At 43.4% G+C, this 16,860-nt stretch overlaps 1 protein-coding gene and 1 pseudogene across 2 annotated transcripts in view; both read left to right on the top strand.

Annotated features, from left to right (window-relative positions):
- SMPX (small muscle protein X-linked) overlaps positions 1-16,860 on the top strand; it is a 115,177-nt gene that overhangs the window by 19,923 nt on the left and 78,394 nt on the right. The gene's annotated exons all lie outside the window — the stretch shown is intronic.
- LOC137554813 (U2 spliceosomal RNA) lies at positions 8,972-9,081 on the top strand (annotated as a pseudogene).

Genomic DNA, 16,860 nt, shown 5'->3' with positions numbered 1-16,860 from the left:
AGGTACTGAACAGCAAGCAGAACAAGTATTTAAAAAAATAGATGTAAGCTTTAACTATGGTAGAGAAAGAACCATCGAAAGTTGATAAGGCAGTCAGACATTACCTGACATCACTGAGTGAGGAAGAGCAATCTCGCCATGGTGCGCACCAGTCCAGCACGGGCGTCACTGCGCAAACAACTGTTTGCGGTGCATTACACAGTGAGTTTGGTCTGTCAGTGTGAAGCAGTACACTAGTTACACTACCTGATTTATGTATACACATGCAAGATGTTTTAAAGCACTTTAGGCCTGCAATTTAGCATGCAATGTGATTAATTTTTGGCCAAAAGTTTATGGAATAACTATATATCTGATCTGAAGATAAACATATTAACAAATGATACTAGCCTTGCTAAAGAAAAATTAGGTAACATCCCTTTCTGTTTTACAGTGTAGGAATAGTTAACAAACTTGAGTTATCCAAATAATAATAATCTGAGTTGTTGTCTATGCAAAAGAGCTTCTCTGAGCTTGTTTAATAACTTGGTCAAACTCAGTTCTGTTTTCAGAAGAAATTAAAGTGACACTGAAGCTAAAAAAAACCAAAAACTTATGATATAATGAATTGTATTTGTAGTACAGATAATTGATAATTACAGATATAATTTTACAACATTGCATCATACTGTCATATTTGCAATTACTAACCACGCATTGTATTTTAAACTATGATTCAAAGCAGAGCTAATGACCCTTTCAACTCCCCTGCAGTAAAACCTTTTCTGGAGCTGCCTTTCACTATTTATTTGATGATATGTGTTTCAGAAAATAGGACTGTTTCAGACCCAAGTTGGGTCAGAGAGCTCAGAGAAGCTCTTTTGCATTGATCACAACTGAAGTTTCTAAACTTTTCCTGTACCGGAAACAATGTTAGACCCTGTTCTTTGCTACTAATGGTCTATTTCTTATCTGTACTACACATACACATAAGTTTATTTTCACTTCGATTCCCTTTAAAAGCCACACAACAGCCAAGAGAGACAACTTGAGATAAGGTTTTACTGCAGGAAAGTTAAAAGGGTCTGTACTTCTACTTTGTTTTACAGCTTAAAAGGAAGATTGTGGATTCTAAACTGAAACTTTATAACAGTTTGATGCAATGTACCGTATATAATAAATACAGCCATATAACTGAAAATAAAAATATTAGACTTTCCTTTGCTACTAATGTACTAGTTATTATCCGTACTACACATACAAGTCATTATATCATAAGTTTATTTTCTCTTCAGATTTTGTTAAACCAAACTGTACTTCTGTCTTAACCATTTCACCCACTTTTTTAAAACAGGAGTTTCTTTCTTAGTAGTTGTAACAGTGTATCAAATCTATTGACTGAGAGGGGAATTTAGACTTTTAATCCCCTTTAAGTCTCTGAGCAAACTAGTACTTTAAATAGATCCCCTTCAATTTGGTGTAGTGTATTAATTTTACTTTTAGTATATGACCTTTCTGCAGTGTGGTAATTATAGCCAAACCACGGCTTAATGTTTCCAATATTTTGTCAAGCAGGTCTGCAGAGGATTGAGGTAGGGTCTGTCTGAGAAAACAGGTGCCTGTAGCACAAGGAGCATATGAGGGTGAGGCAATGTCTCTGCTCCCTGAAACACACATCTCTTAGAACTGATTTGCAGTCATGTGCATGTCTTGAATAGTCATATGTTCAATTACATATTCCAGTTATAACCAGGGCTGGTTCTAGACTTTTTGCCGCCTGAGGCAAACTTGTGAGAATGCCCGCCGCCCCCTTCCCTCCCCTGGCAGTATAGTATCCCCCCACGTACGAGCTGGACGGGGTAGCAGCGGGCATAGCTGTGGGGAGGGGGGTCGGACCTCCCTCACCTGTCGGGTCCCCCGCCTGTGCTTCCCCTCCAGCAATTTGCACAGCATTATCGTTGTCAGAGAGGAGCGGGAAAGCAATTACTCACCTCCTTCTGGTCCAGGGGTTGCATTCCACAGCTCGCTTCACTGTACTCTTGTGGCCGGCATTGCAGAAAGTGAAGCCAACGGTGGAATGCAGCCTGGACCGGAAGGAGGTGAGTAATTGCTTCCCTGCTCCTCTCTGACATTGATAATGCTGCGCAAATTGCTGGAGGGGAAGCAAGGACGGAGGAGCCGACATGTGAGGGAGGGGGAGGGGTCCCCCTGCTCCCCCTTCCTGGCTGCTACCCCCTCCAGCTCGGTGACCCCCCCACCTACAACTAGGCGGGCACCGCCCCCCCCCCACTTCCGCCACCTGAGGAACCTGCTTCACTCCGCCTCATGGGCATCCCGGGGTGGTTGTAATATGTAAATGGAGTAGCTGATTAACCTCCAAGGAAGTATGATTCTTTCTGAATTTTAAGGTCATAAAGCAGTGCAATTGTATTGAACACTTTTAGACCCTAAAACCGGGAAAAAAAATCACACCGCAGAGAGCGGCAGTCTTTCACCTACTCGCACTGTAACCCTAGTGAGATCGCAGTCTGTCCACATGACGACAAACATCAATCTCACCCGAGGGGTCCAGAGCCTCCAAGGACAGGAAGGAGAAAGACTGCCAGTGTCTGGACCCTGGGGGAGGTGAGTTGAAATGCCCGCCCTGCATAGGCCTCTTCAAGTCGGGCTCGGAATTACCGCTCCTGGCTTCTTTTTTTCCACCCAAAGCCTAACTCGGGTTACTGCCAGGGAGGTTAAGGAGAGATGTGCAAGTCTGCAAACTCTTTTATGCTATTTTGATATTTTACAGTTTTTATTATTCATTTCAGCTGAGAGGAATAGAAAGCCTTCAATTGCTTTATGCTTCTATAAAATTCAGATGTCCTGCCTGTTACAAATCTGCCACCAACATGCAACAAGCATGGAAATTGCTCTGTACCAGTGATTCAGAAAGGCAGATGATGATCAGCTCAATAGGATGGCAAATAATGTATTTTAGAAAGACAGCCAAGACAGTCATTTTAATCTCACTAAAGCCTTCCTTTAATGAATCAGAATCAAATGTGTGATTTTTTAAAGTAATTTGACATTACTTTTGCCTAGTAATACACAAGAGCTGCTTTATTAACACTAGTAAGAACAAAATTGGTTTAAACGTGGAGCGGTTGGCCATAGAAGTCAGTCAGAATTCTTGCTGCATTGGTCGTGTCTGAGGACAGCAACTGCCATGCTCAGTTGCAGCTCCATGGGAAAGGGGGGGGGGGGAAGGGAGAAGCTCCTGCCCACCACCCGTACCAAGTATTAACAAGGATGCCTTAGACTGGGCGCAAACCTGAGCTGTGCGAAAACATGTTTTGACAAAGTTGCCTTTTCACGTACAATTTTTTATATGCATTTGCCTGCATTTAAACCAGTTGCCCTCCCCCGGGACGAGCATATATGTCCCTGCAAAATCCCTCTCCGCCTCGCAGGGACGTAGGTGCTACGTCTCTTGCCGCCATGTACTCCCGTTCGTTCCCATGCTCCTTCTCACCGCCGATCGTTGGAGGGGAGATCAGTGAATGGGAATGCCGTTCCCATTCATTGATCTATAGTCCCCGTGTGAATGATTGCTGGCATCAATGAGATGCCTAAGTCATTCACAAAAGCCGATACAGCTCCACGCATTACTTTCTATCTGCATACTAATAGTATGCACAGGAAAGTTATGCGCAAGGACATCTTGTGGCCAAATAGTAAAATTACACCTACACAATTTTTTTTAAAAAGATCTATATTTACATTTTCAATTAAACCCTTACCTCCCACACTCCCCAAAAGTTACACAAATAAAACTTTTGTGAAAAATATATATACAATTAAAAAAATGCATAAATAGTTACCTTAGGGGCTAAACTTTTTTAATAGGCATGTCAAGAGGTTATATTATATATTACTGTTACTTTTTAAATTATGGGCTTGTAATTAGTGATGGGCGCAAAACTGAAAAAATCCTTTATTTCCAAATAAAATATTGGCGCCATACATTGTACTAGGGAAATATTTTAAACGTTGCAACAACCAGGACAAATGGGCAAATAAAACGTATGGGATTTACTTACGTTAGCATGTATTATTTTAAAACTATTATGGCCAAAAACTGAAAAATAATGAATTTTATTGGCGCCATACATCGTACTAGGGAAATATTTTAAACGTAGCAACAACCAAGACAAATGGGCAAATAAAACGTGTGGGATTTAATTATGGTAGCATGTACAAAAACTATGTGTAAAAACTATAATGGCCGAAAACTGAGAAATAATGTATTTTTTACATTTTTTCCTTATTTTTCCCATTAAAAAACATTTAGAATAAAATAATTCTTAGCAAAAAGTACCACTCAAAGTAAGCCTAATTGGTGGTGAAAAAAACAATGTATAGATGAACTCAGTGTGATAAGTACTGATAAAGTTATAAGCAGATGAATGGACGCAGTGCTGAAAGGTGAAAATGTCTCTGGTTTTAAGGGGAAAAACCCTTGGAGGTGAAGTGGCTAAAATATAACGTTTAAATACATTGGGCATCCCGAAAAAAGCTGAATGCATGCAGTTGTTTTCTTACTACACAAATGTGAAAGTGCAAAAAAAATTTTTGCAGAAATGCAAGTGGCCCATAGCAATACATTGCATGGCCGTGATTTTAGCAAGAGACGCACGTGATCAATTTATCAGGCGATTGGTTTGTTTTTCTCTAAATGACTGGTCACAAACAACCTGCACAGGAAGCAAGATTACACAGGGTCATATGATTGTAACCAGCCAATCAGAGAAAAACACATTGATTACATGATAATTTGGACATTTGTTTCCCAATAATTCATCTTACAGAGAAATCATTAAAAACCCCATGACTTGAAGAGATCTGTTACAAGTATCAAGTACCCTCTAGATTGGTATATTTATTGATCACGCTTCTTATGACTGTTACACCTGGTTTTAATGATTTCTAAAGGATTAATACTCTGGTTATAATGAAGTGCCCCTTTAACACATGCCACCTCATCGGATGCTCTCGGCAACACCTCCACTTTTGTTCCAGGTTTCTCTAAACTGTTTTAATAAATCGGCCACATTATGTTCTAATGGTGTTATTGACGTAAGGAAACTAGGTGTGGAAAGTCTAAATACAGCGGGGCAGGTGACATCCATGTTTACTATCTTAATCAAACAACCAAAGGCACAAAAAAATACAAAAACAAACAAACTCACTGCTAAGTGGCTGCTAAGCAATAAAGTGTCAATATCATGTTGTGCTTTCAACAAAACATTTCAACCTGTTGAACTGCACAGAAGACATATCTAAAAGCAACCTTCTCTGCATCTGCGTAGTAAAGGAAATGCATTTCATAGAAGTCACTCAGTCCTTTGTTTGGAAAAGAAGCAGGCGGTTTACTTCCAGGAAACAGAAGGAGCAATCAGTGTGGCAGGGTGGAAGAAGGGAAGGATAAAGGTGCTGCTCTTGGTATCCACCTCGGTGGCAAAAGTATCTGTGTTTGAGACAAGAAGAGACAGAGCGCACTCAGGGGAACAGTACAGCAGTAGATTGGGTGAATTCAGAATAATCTCACCTCTAGAAGTTGCTGGTGAGCCTGTACAGGAGTAGCCAGCGTGTAGGCTATTATCCCTCTAGCCAGGGATCAGGCACAAAGGCAGCTGGATTCCTCCTTCACTCGGATGGTTGTTGGCAGGCAGCGAGCGGCTCTGAGATTGTACACCCTGTCTGTGTGCGAGTCCGCTATATGCGGTTGCACAGATTGTGGTGGATTTCAAAGCATCAGCTCCAGGAGTGAGGGATCTAAAAGCAAAGCTCCACGCTGCTCCATGAGTCTTGCACAGGCAGTTCACGGGCAGTTGGAGTGGTAGTCTGATTGTAATGCAGCAATGCATGTAGGAAAGAAGAAACGGCGGCTGCCATATAGTGTTGATTGAGGTTCATTAAAATATATTTGTGTCTGATCCCTGGCTAGAGGGATAATAGCCTACACGCTGGCTACTCCTGTACAGGTCTGCCAGCAATTCTAGAGGTGAGATTATTCTGAATTCACCCAATCTACTGCTGTACTGTTCCCCTGAGTGCGCTCAGTCCTTTGTGGCCAGATTACACCTGTGCACTCTGCTGCAGGATAGTGTGCCTGAAATGGTGTTTGATGTTCATAGTACATAAACATATGGAAGAACACAAGCTAAAACCGCTCATCCAGAACTAGAGATAACTAATCAGCTGGACCAATGGATGAGACTCTTCCATCAATCCTCTTCCACAACTGGGTGGTGCTGCTCTGCAGAGGCCCATTGAGGCAGAAATAATTTGGTCCTGCAGCCAAGTTTTTACTTAATGTGACTGCGAAAAGGTTAACCACTTGTTGCTGGCACCACAATATATTTGCATCCTATCTGCCACCAGCTTTGGCAGTAGGACATGAGTATCATATCTGTATGTATCTGTGCCGATGGCATGCATGAAATACAGGCACAAGGAAAAATGGGCGCCGGGTGAAGCTGATATAAATCTAAACGATAAATACTATTGTGAATTGGGCAACAGATAAAAATGAAAAAATATTTACAGTGGTAATGATGATAGTAAAACATTGGTAAATGTTACTGATATTTTACTACAACTAAACCTACCCCTACTCTCACACAAAACCCTCTCCACTCCGATGCCTAACCTTAAAGGAGTTGTCAGGCATATTTAACTAAAATAAACGCTACTTCCCAGGGGCTTCCTCCAGCCTCAAGCTCCCAGGACCTCCCTCGCCGCAGCTCTGCCCACAGCCATTTGCCGGAGCTCCGACCCGGTCCCCGGCGATGACGTCAGAGCGACCTGGAGGTCGCTCTGTACTGCGCCTGCACGATCGGCGCTGTCAATCACCGCCATGTGGGCCGGAGCGGACTGCGCAGCCACAGAACTACTGTCCTTTTCCCCTCCAGGGGACAGCCGAGTGACACGGCTGCCCCAGTACAGTGCTGCAGCAGATCGCATCGCTGTACAATGTAAATAGAGGGCAGTTTCGCCGTCTAACAGTCTACCAGTGACAAGCAGGCATGTGCACGCATCGTGGCGCTCGTTCCCCTGCAAAACCACGCCTCAGGACTTGACGCCTTTTGGCCTTAGTTGGTCCTGGGGCTGCCACCTTCCTGACGCCTATTAGCATTAGTCGGTCGGGAAGAGGTTAAGTATCTCTTTAAATCCACCCCTTCCTGACGCCTAACCCTAACCCCCCACCCTTCCTGATGGCTAACCCTAAATACGCCCTCCCTGACGCTTAGCAATACATCCCCCCTTTCTGATGCCTAACCCTAAATACCCCTTTCCTGACGCTTAGCACTAACCCTCCCCGCCTTCCTGATGCCTAACCCTAAACACCCCCCTTCCTGACGCCTAACCCTAAAGCCCCCTAACTCTAAAATGCCACTTCCTGACTTCTAACTTTAAGACCCCCCTTCCTAATGGCTAACTCTAAAACCCCCATGCCTGACGCCTAACCCTAAAACCCCTCTTCCTGATGTCTAACCCTAAATCACTCTTACTAACCTTATAAATTTCAAAACATTCCATTTCAAAATGATAATTTTCAAAAACAAAAAATATATCCAACACTATAACTTTCTAATTTTCAAAACTATAACATTTTAAAAAAATTATAACGTTCTAATTTTCAAAACTATATTTATTGGGCACCCAAATTTCTGTTTTTTGCACTTAAAGGACCACTGTCGCGAAAAAAGTAGGCAGTTCAAATCTGACAGAACCGACAGGTTTTGGGCCAGTCCATTTCTACATGGGGCATTCCGAGGGTTTTCTTTGTTTTCGACAGCATTTCCTGAACAGCAGTTTAACTGCCAAAATAGTAAAATACCATCCAGCCTCCCTAATCACTTGCACACTATTTTATCAGGTAGACTTTGCAACTGCTGTTCAGGAAATGCTGTTGAAAAAAAAGAAAACCCTGAGAATCCCCCATGAAGAGAAGGACTGGCCCAAAACCTGTCGGTTCTGTCAGATTTTAACTGCCTACTTTTTTCGCGATAGTGGTCCTTTAATAGCCGATATTTGCATTAGCGCCTATAGCAGCGCCCATATCGTCCCATATTACCTGCGGGCGCCCAAATATCCTGCTTCCATGCCAATGAGCACAGCACCCGTGTTAGGAATAAAAAGTAAAATGTGCAGCACTGGTGGGACAATGCTGGCTGAATGTACAACCAGCAGAAAACATTTGCTAACATTCACACAGCTACTAATAAACCTCTATGCTCATGGGTAAGAAAGAGCCTGCATAAATGTTGAAGGTATAAACCAGATAACTGGTTGGAATAAACAGAGCAGATGTAAAATATGATTTGTTTGGGCAGTGGCACACAGCTCTGCACAGCAGATGCAGAGTCACATGTTTGCTAAAATGGAACATTTTCTTGCCAGCAAATGTCTAAAGGTATCGAGTGATGAGTGCAAAGCATATTAATTGTTGGATCCGATTTCTCACACATGGGGTTGTATGGGCATTTTGCTATGCCACTGCTATAAAAAGACTGAGGATTACCAAAGATTCTTTACTGCTCTGGCTATCTGTGATTCTAGCTGCTATGTAAGAGCGTAAAAGTAAGGGCTTTGGAATAACTCTAAAACAAAAGTTTGCTTTCTTAAAACAGAAGGTATTTGCGATTATTCAGATTGGAATGAGCAGACGATTTGCATATTCAGTAGTGATGCATTGTGGGTGACATCATATATTCACTCCAATCTGAATAATTTAAGATACCCTCTGTTTTAAGAAGGCAAACTTTTGTTTTGCATGACATTTTAGTAAGAGGGCTTTTTGCTCGTATGTAGCACCTTACACACTCCTAGGATTTCTGGCTTTAGCTTGCTGGGTAATCTGTTACTCTGAATAACTTAAAACTAATACACCCTAAAATTACTAATACACCCTAAAAGTAATTATGCTTGAAGTAACTATCAGTGTACTGCTTCTCGGACTTTTGGCTAAGATCAAGTGTAGTATCTGTTCTTATCAGTCTCAGGGAGGCATGTTACTGGGAACCCCGGCCTGGTCTCCCGGGGGAAGGACGCCTTGAACGAGTTGAGCAGGGGGGATGGGAACCTCTGGTCCTCTAGTAAACATGTCCGTCCTGGTTTCATCAACTCCCCAGAGGCTGACTAAATGGATCTACCGTGATCGAAGCTGAAGGGCTGAGGGCTTTGCTTAGGCGTACTGCCCCTGGAAGTGGCGCTCCAGGAGTACCTGAAAAAACCTGGGATGTGGCAGATCCCAGGCGGACGTAGGGTGCTTTGGTCTGTACTGCCCATATGCATTGCTGACTAACGCAGCTCCCCGGCCTTTTGGCTAGGGAGAGTGCGGAATTTTTATAACTCTGGCCGCAAGGTCCAGGCCAGCTTGCTGGCTCCGGGGACTTGTCCCCTGGGGACTTCGGTTCCCACCCGGCTCCCTCTCGGGGGAGCCACGGACCATGTGGGATGCCACATGGCCAGGCCCTGTGGGTAACCACAGGGCACGTCGGGGTCCTCCAATCCTTCGGGTGTCGGAGGATGCCACATCCTCCAACCCCTCGGGTGTTGGAGGATGCCAAGTACCCCCTGCGCCGATGCATGGGCATAAAGGCCTTGCTTACCCCGGGACTCCTGTTGCATGCAACAGGAGCCAAGAAAGGTAAAAAAAAAAAAACTCTTAGTGTACTGCAAATCTGTTAAACAAACTGCAATGTAGATATGTAGACCATTGGTACTTATCATATTGCAGTCCACAGACCATCACCGAGGATCATGTAATAAGCTTGCAAGGTAAAAAGTGTTATTTTATTAGTAATTTAGACAGAGAAGCAGTGGGCTGTGGGCTGTTGTAATTAATCATAGTTTAGCAGTGCTAGGTTATCAGGTTAGTGCTAGCCTGCTAGGCATATACAGTGGGTAGGTCAGGGTAAGGAGTAGGGAAGGGGTATTAGTAGAGTGGCACTGGGTTATTGGATTAGTGCTAGGCATACATAGGAGTGAGGTTTGTGTTAGGAGTAGGTAAGGGGAGTTATTTTAGCGGTGCTGGTTTATCAGGTTAGTGATAGGCAAAACGTAAGTATACAGAAGGGGGGTTAGTATTAGGAGTAGGTAAGGGGGTTAGTGTTAGGCATATGTAGGGGTGGGTTAGTGTTAGGAGTAGGTAAGAGGGGTTATTTTAGCAGTGCCAAGTTATCGGGTTAGTGCTCGGCATACTCAGGGGGAGGTTTGTGTTAGGAGTGGGCAAGGGTGTTAGTGTTAGGTTTATGTAGGGGGAAGGTTAGTGTTAGTAGTAGTTGGGAGGGTGGTAGTGTTAGGCATAGATAGGGGAGGGTTCCTGTAAAAATTAGTTTGCAAACAGGGATAGTAATATATTGGTATAATTACCAATATTGTATTATCGGGTATCAGGGATAGTAGAGTATTGGTAAAATTACAGATCTTGTGGCCTTTGCAGAAATAAGGCCCTCAGTTTGTGACAACCATAGTAATTCAGGTACCCCATATATATGTACATTTCTATAAAATGAGATGTATTGAGTTTTATGTCTGGCACTGCTGAGTGTATAACTAAATCCTGTATCCTGCTGAGGACTTGCAGCGTATCCACCACAAGTATTATGAACGTTTCTCATTAGGCATACTGCCTGTACAACATCATTTGTCACATATGGAAAGAAACACTGCTCCCTGTTTACTAAAAGAACTGTTTTGTATGTTACTTTTAAACCAACTGCACAGATGTAACTACTGTATGGCTGTCTAGTTAACCTCCCCGGCGTTCTATTGAGATCGCCAGGGAGGCTGCGGGAGGGTTTTTTTTAATAAAAAAAAAAACTATTTCATGCAGCCAACTGAAAGTTGGCTGCATGAAAGCCCACTAGAGGGCGCTCCGGAGGCGTTCTTCCGATCGCCTCCGGCGCCCAGAATAAACAAGGAAGGCCGCAATGAGCGGCCTTCCTTGTTTTGCTTAGATCGTCGCCATAGCGACGAGCGGAGTGACGTCATGGACGTCAGCCGACGTCCTGACGTCAGCCGCCTCCGATCCAGCCCTTAGCGCTGGCCGGAACTTTTTGTTCCGGCTGCGCAGGGCTCAGGCGGCTGGGGGGACCCTCTTTCGCCGCTGCTCGCGGGGGATCGCCGCAGAGTGGCGGCGATCAGGCAGCACACGCGGCTGGCAAAGTGCCGGCTGCGTGTGCTGCACTTTATTTGAAGAAAATCGGCCCAGCAGGGCCTGAGCGGCAGCCTCCGGCGGTGATGGACGAGCTGAGCTCGTCCATACCGCTCAGGAGGTTAAGGGCTTGATTCACAAAGCGGTGCTAACTGTTAGCACGCCTGTGAAAACCCCCTTAGCACGTCTAAACAAGCTTTTCGCGCATAAAACTTTACGCGCGCAAAACTTTATGCGCGTAAAACTTTACGCGCGTACTGCACAGAGCACAGGGCGCTCCGCGCGAAGTGCCCATTAAAGCCTATGGGACTTAGCGCGCGTAAAACTTTGCGCGCATAAAACTTTGCACGCGCAAAGTTAGCGCGCGATCTGATTGAGAAATCCGGTGCTAACCTACTTAGCACCCTGGTTAGCGCGTCTAAAGACTTTAGACGTGCTAAGTAGGTTAGCACCGCTTTGTGAATCAAGCCCTAAGTGTGCTAAAGAAGTATTCAATTATTAAGCTAGTCATACACTTATAGATTTCCACCCAATGTTCCAAAACAATTGACTTCTTTCTGAAAAGAATCAATTCAGAAAGAATTGATCCCAAGCATACACTGCACATCAGTCTCCAATAAATTCCAGCAGGAAATCTATTTAAAATCGAGCGAACTGCAGCATTGCATTGTTCGATGCAGTGCAAAGCTATAGGCCATCGATCTGACAATGTTCTTGCCCCACCCTCGATTGTTTTACATTTTCCATCCTGACAGATCGATTCTATCGATTTTTTGTTAAAATGGATCAAAATTTGTTCTGACATTTTGGGGAATCAATTCCCAGCAGTTGAATCCAATCTACAAGAAAATCATTGAGTGTATGATTAGATTAGAGCAAACCTGAAGTGGAAAAAAAAACAAAAACACTGATGATATAATGAATTGCATGTGTAGTATAGGTAAGGAATAGAACATTAGTAACAAAGGAAAGAGTCTCATATTTTTATTTTCAGTTATATAGCTTTGTTTTTTATAACCTTGCATCATTCTGTCATATTTGCAGTTTACAAACCACGAAATTGGCCTCAATTCACTAAGATCATGCTGGAGATAATAAGTCAAGAGAAAATGTACCACCACACATCGATCTTGCCTTACTAAAGTGTAGAGATAGAGAGGGATATGGATGTTTCCTTTTAAACAATACCAGTTGCCTGGCAGTCCTGCTGATCTCTTTGGCTGTAGTAGTGGCTGAATCACACACCTGAAACAAGCATACAGCTAATCCAGTCTGACTTCAGTCAGAGCACCTGATCTGCATGCTTGTTCAGGGGCTGTGGCTAAAAGTATTAGAGACACAGGATCAGCAGGAGAGTCAGGCAACTGGTATTATTTTAAAAAGGAAAAATCCATGTCCTTCTCAGTTTAGGTTCCCTATACGTTTTCACAGTGAGAGAGTTATCTTATCACTTCAGTCCTTAAGTTACCTATTTTCACAAGCAGTTAATTAACATATGCAGATCAGGTGTTTCTGACAGTATTGGCAGATCTCACAAGATTAGCTGCATGCTTATTTCTGGTGTAATTCAGACACTACTGCTGCCAAATAGATCAGCAGGGCTGCCAGGCAACTGGTATTGTTTAAAAGGAAATCAATATGGCAGCCTCTCACCTCAGGTTCACTTTAAGATGCACAGCTATCTTAAAAAGGGTCAGTCAGACCTAATAAAAGTTCTTTTGGACTTACGCAGTCGACATTTGATCAGGTTTATAAATTGACCACTGAAGAATTTTCTCTCTCCTAGTTTATAGGAATTAAATAACATCAGCCTATTTATTTTATAAGCAAGAAGTTTTGAATCAGGATGATACCGGTTCATGGCTAGTTTTAGAAGAAAGAGAATGAGGTTTCGGCTAATAAGGAACTTGCAGCCAATTTGTCCCTATATCTCTCCCTATTACTCTATTTCTATGCCTAGCCCCACATGTACCCTCTGTTGAGCTTAGAATGAACAGGGTTGGTACACAGATCTTTGAGGCCTAATTCTGACATTGATGACGTTATTGTGTGAATGCACTATTTCAGTGTTAAGGAAGCTATTCTTGTTGCAGCCAGGGAGATTCCAGAGATATTATTTAGGGGGAGATGTTTGAAGCTATTTCTGGACTTATCCCCAATACTATGGAAATGCCGTGAGGTACATAGAGCCTCTTACCTCATTACTTATCTGGCCCTAAATTGGTTACAGGGGGGCTTCCCCTTTAAGCTTGTCATTATGCACAACAAACAGTTACTCGTCACTCACTGATCCTAAAGCTATCCCAGACACTTTAAAGGTGGCCACATACCATACAAATGTTTAAATATCTGTTCAATTGAAGAATTGCAATTAATTTTTTCTGACTGATTGTAACGTTTCATAAATCTGACCAATGTACCACATACATATGTTACATTTTTCCTCAATTATGATAAAAAAGATTGGGAACTCTGAGAAAATTGCTTGGGTGTATACATAAATAAACTGACAATGTACCACACACCATTCAATTTTCATAAAAATTGATCAGAAAAATCCAGCACTCCCGATCAACTTTTATCGAATAAAAACAGGAAATCCGATTGGATTTCTTTTTGCTCAATCTTATTTATCGAATTGCTGTAAAATAGGATCATTTTATTGTATCATGTGTGGCCACCTTAAGACTGGGCCTCCATCAGGATGCACCAAAGCCTCTCACACCTCCCCAGTGATGGGACGGACAGCATCCTCCTTCTCCAGTTTGGCCAAAAGTGGCCCGAGCCCAGCAGCAAGTAGGTGCACTGCAGCATGGGCGCACGCTCTCAAGGTGGGGGAGTGGCAACACTGTGCGCATCGGCTACTACTGTATATGTTGTATACCAAGAAGTGTCGCAATCACGTACTTATATAATCAGTGAGCCAGTAGTTTGGTAGGTGAAGGAAGGGTAATTCTGATGTTAAGCTTAAACTTTTTGTTACATCTTGTTTCACAAAGGAACTCTCTCCCATTCTTCTGGTCCCACATTTTTGGCACAGCTCAAATTAATTGATTGAACTGAATCGGGAAAGGTTCAGGAAGTAGAACACATTTCTCCATTTCTCAGTCCATCCTAAACACTGGCATGTATATCCTCCTCAAGGACTGGAGTTCGACAACTGCGGTCTAGAGCTATGTCCTGTGTGCCACCCAATCCATTGGTTTTGTTATTTCTTATTTTCTTATCTTTTTGTTTATGTTATTTTGTCTCTTTTTTTCATCTACATGATTATTACTCGGTCATTGCATTGATTCTTATGTCTGCTGTTATCTTGCTTATTTTGAATAAAGACAGTTTAAAAAAAAAACTTCACAGAATGAATGAAATGACCCCTATACGGTCACATATTTGTTAACTCAATGATAAAGCCCTTTTGCAGGTCTCAAGCCCACTTCCTGAGGTAAAACTAAGTGCCTCAAACTTGTGTTTATAGTGCTCTAATTTCCTTTCCCAATTTCCTTCCACAACCTTTGACACACTGCCAGCTTACTTAGCTTTGTACAGCAGGAGACAAGGGCTCGTCATCGCCGTGAAGAAGTATAGTAGGGAATAATTTGTGCACATATTATTTATACTGAAACTAACACCCTCCGTTGCTGTACCTGTTTTGAATGCAAGTTGTGTAATTTTGTCCATATTGTGGCGTTCTGCACATCTATTTCAGGTAGTTAATTTGGGTGCAGCTTCTGTTTGGAAGCACTGCCAATGTCTCCTGCTGTACAAAACTCATGTAAGTATACTTATGGCTAGCTGTATCCATGTGCTTCAATTTGCATTTAAATTTTAGATTAGGGACTAGTACATAATTTGCATCGTATTTGCATTCAAGGCATGTATTTAGCCCCTGTGGGGCTCTGCATGCCTGTGTTGGTTTTCATTTCAGTTGCAGCCTATGAGCGCTGTCATTTGTTTGATGTCAGCTTACCATCAGGAATTGTGGTAACGACTTGTGATCTATGCTGAGGAGCAGTTCCATGTACTCCGTGAATTATTCTGGAAAATCTGTCAATGAGAATCTGAAGTGACTTTTTTTTCCATAAATCATATTAAGGATATAAATACCTGGTCTCCCGCAGTATCCTCGCATTAAAACGAGTCTCCCCCATCCAGTCAATCATCTTCTATCTCTCTACGACCCCCTGGGTCATAGAATATGCTTCCAGGAAGAGAACAGGAAGAGGCAAAGCTGTTCACAGTAGCTCTACCTCTCTCAGTGCAGGTCGCTGCTAATCTCCACCCATTCCCGCCCATTTCCAACCCCTCCGCCCCTTCTAATTTATGCTACCCTCCAAGGCTGTGAAACACTATGGCATAGAGCAGCATAGAGTCTCACAGCAGGAGAGAAGGTGAAGCTGCTAGAGCGCACATCGTGCACACACTCGTGTCCCAAATGGAGCTGCGACCCAGAAGTTGTCACTGCCGCGGCCATTTTAGACAGGAAGGAACAGATTTTTCACTGCCAAATAACAGAGAAGGATAGGCGGCGGAGCGACGGGAAGGAGATAAATCTCCTCTATGTTTTTTGCGCTACAAGGCTATATTTTTTTTTAATGAAAAATATTTTGACTTCAGATTTTCTTTAAATGCTTATTAATAAAAACTGTAAACTGTCACTACATTGCAACCAAGCTGAAAGACCAGTGGCCATTATGGACAACAAGGTGACCAGTAGTAATGCGTGGCGGCCAGGCCCGAATTTACTTCACAGGAGCCTATAGGCACAGACGTCCTGGCACATTAGAATTCACCCTCCATGGACCTACAGCCCCCCGCTGAACTGCACCGCAAGTGTGCTGGCTGGCCCAGCTTTCACCTCTCCCCTACTTCCCCTGCCTGGTGTGGGTAGCTACAGAAGCCCTTTAGCATTAGGTAGCCAGAAAAACCCTCAATAGGAAGTAGCTAGAGGTGCCCCTGACTCAAGGGAATTCTTCTTAGTGGAATGCTAAGAAGCAGGGTGAGTAACTTCCCATTTACACTCTCATCAGGACTCTGCATTGGGATGGAGGGAGTGAGGCACTGGGGGAGGGGAGTGAGCCGCCTTTCCATAATCAGGCGCCTGTAGGCACATGCCTACAGTGCCCTATGGTAAATCCGGCTAATGTAAATATTGTATTTCCTGGGGGGGGGGGGGGGGGGTTGGCTAGGTGTTATATACATTTTCCCATCAAATGATGAATCAAGGGATGATTTTATTTAGCAAGGTTGTCTTAGAATTATATCAGTGCATAATGTTAGCCAGGACCGGCACTACCATAGAGGCAAAAGGGGGCAATTGCTAGGCCCCCTGGGTCTCCCCCTGACTTGTGCTCCCCTGTGCCCTAGCAATGTTTTGTCAGCATAGCAATTCACCTTTCCTGGTGTGCTGCTCCATCCATGCTCCCGTCTTCATTTTTGCTGGCTACCTCATCTCCATTACCCATTGCATGTTATTATGCAATAACAATGGCCGGATCACTGAGAAGAGGTACTCCTGTGAGGATAAAGACAAAAGTGCAGGGACTGAAGCAGGACCCAGGGACAGGTAAGTTGCTATGCAGACAAAACCTTACAAGGGCCCTTGGGGAGTACAGTAAAATTGAGGGGGGAGATGTGGGGGGCAGCAGCTGGATGGGGGCTCTGTTGGGGTAAATATT

Source organism: Hyperolius riggenbachi, chromosome 2, assembly GCF_040937935.1.
Source record: "Hyperolius riggenbachi isolate aHypRig1 chromosome 2, aHypRig1.pri, whole genome shotgun sequence".
NCBI classification, from domain to species: Eukaryota; Metazoa; Chordata; class Amphibia; order Anura; family Hyperoliidae; genus Hyperolius; species Hyperolius riggenbachi.
This window is presented reverse-complemented; position numbering and strand designations above follow the sequence as displayed.